This window comes from Papaver somniferum, chromosome 7 (genome assembly GCF_003573695.1).
Source record: "Papaver somniferum cultivar HN1 chromosome 7, ASM357369v1, whole genome shotgun sequence".
Taxonomy (NCBI): domain Eukaryota; kingdom Viridiplantae; phylum Streptophyta; class Magnoliopsida; order Ranunculales; family Papaveraceae; genus Papaver; species Papaver somniferum.
The window spans coordinates 159,194,692-159,199,160 of record NC_039364.1 but is presented as its reverse complement, the minus strand read 5'-3'; positions in this window follow the sequence as shown (position 1 = coordinate 159,199,160).

Here is a 4,469-nt window from a genome sequence, read left to right as displayed (position 1 = left end):
TACTTGAACATTGGTCTTTGGTACCGTTCAAGTGATTTCTCTTGTATTCAATTAGACTCGCAGATTTCTATTTGCTTGAGAAAGAATTGAATCAAGAAAGAGAGATATAACTCTTTGATATACTTTATTAAGATTGAGTCTAGTTGATTCTCTTGAAAGTATATTGGAGTTTGGCCATACAACTTTCTAATCGAAATATTGGGTGAGGTTGTTGTACCCCTGCTTTTTCAATTGGTATCAGATCAGGAAAACACGTTCAAGAGCTTACAAGTTTGTGTTTGTAGCGATCTGACTATATGGACAAGAGTACTATCTTTGATAAACGCGTCACCAGAAATAAAAGTTTTGTCTCGTCTATTTCTATTTAAGAGGAAGATTCTTCAATCCAAATATAGACGAACCCTGTGTTCAAACTAAACAGACAGGCTCTGACATATGTTATCCCGATTACCCTTCAAAAGAGTCTATCTCTCTAAATGAACGGGAAACAGCTGAAGAGAGTGATTTGATTCTAAATCTTGTTAGAATCCAAGCTGATATATTTAATCGGTTAAAACATCATGTCGATGTTCTCCTTGGTGTTGTAAGGGACTGTAAGTTCAAAGAAAATACTGAAGATCATTCTTAACGTTTATCTCTTGAGGCAAGCCTCAAAAGGGATGCTTTGGAAATTGAACATTGCGTAAGTGAACTCTCTATTCAAGGATGTTCAAAGCAGTCCAACATATCAAGTACTTCTGCTACGACTGAAAATGTTCCAGCTCCAGAAGTAAAATCGGAATCCCTTCCATTCAGAAAAGATGTTTTAGTCTCCTCCAATCAAGGATGTTCTACATCACATGGAAGGAAGAAATCTCCTAACGAGACTGTTAAGACTGTACTGTCTAATCACTCTTGTGATCAGAAAGTATGTCTCTTTTGTGAGGCAAAATGTTCTGGTAAACAAAAGGGAAACTCTAGGTTGAATAAAAAATCCCTTGTTCAACTTCAACACACCTTAGACTTAATTCTCAAAGGTGTAACTGACACTCGTATGTCTAAACCAATTGATTTTCGTACTTTCCCTGTGTATACTACCAGGAAGGTCAGTTCAATGAGTTCCTCGAATACTCCAAAGCAGAGCATACGTATTAATAAACATCGTCTAAGGAAAGATCAAGTCTTGCATAATGTTAACAGAAAAGGTGATGTTACCTTAAGTGAGAATAAAATTCCAGAAGAAAGGAGGAAAGGTGATGATGTTAATGATAACCTGAAGGAAATAATTAAAGGTTATAAAGAAACCATCAACAGGTTGTCTACCTTCTCAAGGAAAAAATCCTCTGGTAAGGACTCGAACTATGTCTCATATTTTGATGACAGTAAGTTTTATGATAATTTCTCACATCAAAAAGGTTTCCTTCCTATATTTGAAAGGAAAAAGAGACTTGATCGCAAACACCATTCATTTGATGAGCTAAAGGCTAATACTTGTGCCAATTAATCACAAGGTTGAAATCTCTCACACAAAATCCTGGTTGAGAGATATGCTCAGGTATATTTGTGTCAATAGTATTCTCGGATCCTCAAGCTATCTTCCTACCGTCTTTAGCATGATTATTGATACAAAATAATTACACGAGTATTTGTGGTGATACTTTTTCTTTTTTGATTATTTGATTAAAAAAGGGTGCCTCTCATGCATTCTAAATTTGCTTTCTTTTTGGAGTCATTATGTTTTATTGACATTATTGTGAGTTTCTCTCCAAAGTCGTGTGCGTACGACTCTTGTTTTTCTTTTGGGACAAGATTGATTTTGTACATGTTACCCGTGTGACTGGAACGAATCAATTAAAGAAAACCTAAAATTCCTTCCCTAAGAAATCCTTTAAGTATCCAACCTATTGAGTTATGTAAGTCACGTACGCATACTCTAGGTTGTTTTCTGGGTTATCAAGAATGTCTTCTTCTTTATCTCGCTATGGTGGTTTTGCAAGGGGATTTCTTGAGAAAGTTTTTGGTTCCATTTCCAAGGGAAGGAAGAAAATAACCCTAGTAAAAGATGATCCTAAAGCCTCATGTTACTATGCTTATACGCAGCAGGATGTTGAAACTGTAGATATGATCTCTGCTGAAGTGGTTCATGATTTTCTTAAATATTTTGAGGAAGCAAAACTGCAGCTCGTTGATACCTTGAAGAGTCTTGATGTGTTAAGAACTGCGTTGAAAAAGGTTACTTCTGACCTTGGTCTCATAAAGACACATGTTAAAGATCTTATCAATGAGGATATCTTGTCTGAAGAAGCAGTTGATGCTGTCAATCACAAGATCAATAACCTCAAGACTCGTGAGGATTTCGAACCGTCTATCTGACTCAAGTTCGTGTTCGGCTTTGGCATATAAGTTTTTTTTTTAACTTGTTTAGTTTATTTGCCTAGTAAATCTTCTATTTTCTTGTTTTGTTTAGAAGAATAACTAGAGTTTGGAATAGCCATTATTGTGATTACACATAGCTATGTCTAACGTTTTCATCTTCATGTTTTTAGATTTATTGGTTTAAATTCTAAAATTGTTTGGAAGATGATTTTTTGCAGTATTAATCTTTATGGTTTTATATATTGCAATATGTTATCGGATATGTGTGTTTGCGTCCGTGAACTGTGATTGTCCCATACCTTGTCAAAAGTTAAGTTCTTTATATGTCGATATGCATGTGTTGATAAAAGAAGGAATGAACTTTTGACAAATACAAAAGTTAAGCCTATTATGTCAATTATTGATGGAAGATAGGTTAAAATCTTTTGTTTTCAAGGATTATGTCTATTGTATGTCATTGTACAAATGGTGATGGAAAATAGAATGAATCCTTGCTTATTCCACAGTATTTGGTCGACCTCCGGTCTATAATTTTTGTGCATATACTGTGTTGTTCCATAAGGTGTCTTATGTTGATCACTTTCGACTGAGTTATTCATTCGCTTATGATTAGCTTAGTTGTTGCTCCATGAGGTACTTTATGTCGAGCAGGATCAACTAAATTAATCATCCTTGTTTGGTTATTTAGTTGTTGCTCCGTAAGTTCTCTTATGTCGAGCATGACCAATTAAATTGATTACTTTTTGTGGTTAATTTGGTTGTGTATTCCGATTAGATTAATTATGGGTTCTCTTGTGATTAATCTAATTGAGTATTTTTGAGTCTCCATAAGTTCACTTATGTTGAGCATTTCCGATTAAATTAATCATGGGTTCTCTTGTGGTTAATTTAATTGAGTATCTTGGATTCAAATTCATACTTGTGTGTGATTTGTTATGTCCAAAGAATCCTTCTTTTCTTTTGAAAATAAGGTCGCTCTTGTTGTTCCTTCGGGAATGACATATTATGGGGTAGAGTTCTTAATTGAACTTGTGCTTAATTGCCAAATCTTTGTGGGGAGTGCGGCTGTGGAATATTATAGGGGTTATCTTGTATCTTTATAAACTCCTTATGAATGCATTTAGGTTCGGCTATATGATTGCATCTAAATAAGATGATATGTGCTTTCTTTTGGTCATGAAATGTCTCTTTCGGAAATTTCATTAGGATCCCGTCTTCGTACCTTTGCCAATTTTATTGACAGAAAGGGGGAGAATTAATATGTAGTTCACACTACAAATACATATGTTTTTCGGATCATTATGTAAGGGGGAGTGGATTCCATGTGAGATGGAGTATTGACTAAGGGGGAGTGATACATATCACCATAGTATTGTTTTAGAAGTTGTGATACATTTGAACTTTGATACTATATAATAATACTATGACACTGTATTACAATGATTGAGAACTCTTGTTTTCTCGTTGTTATAGCTACGGATTTTCAACAACGATGATGCTGAACTTACAACCTTTGGGATCATTGGAGTACTTGGAAGTGACGAAGATTTCGAGTAATGTTGAAGATTAGGCATGTGGAATAGGAGCTACACAAGTTAATTCATTTATTTTTTATATTCCATATGTATTGATAGTTTTGTCACTAAAATTGACAAAGAGGGAGATTGTTAGAGCATTGCTTGGTCGAACTCGCATGCGTTGCTATCTCAAGCATGTTTGTCAATGTTAGTGATCAAAACTATAAGTCTTGATTTCTAGTCTACTATAGCTAAGTCTCGGACTAGGATAGAAAGTGTAGTTGAGCTCGAAAACTCCATGGAAATCATCATATAAGACGAATGACTACTCAAGGAACTGGTGGAACTTCATCGACTAAAAGGTATGTGGAGACTTGAACTTATCTATCACTCAAATGTCTATTTACTCTATCTCCTATATTTGAGACAAAAGTCGTTTTGCTATATAGACTTTGATTATACACATTTGCTATTTCGAGCCGAGTTTATCTCGCCTATCTATTTCTCGAAATATGTGTTGGTAAGCTTTTGCTTTGGCCAAGTTCATCTTTACCTAGTGACGAAAGTCATGATACGTTTCAATCACTTTGAAAATTG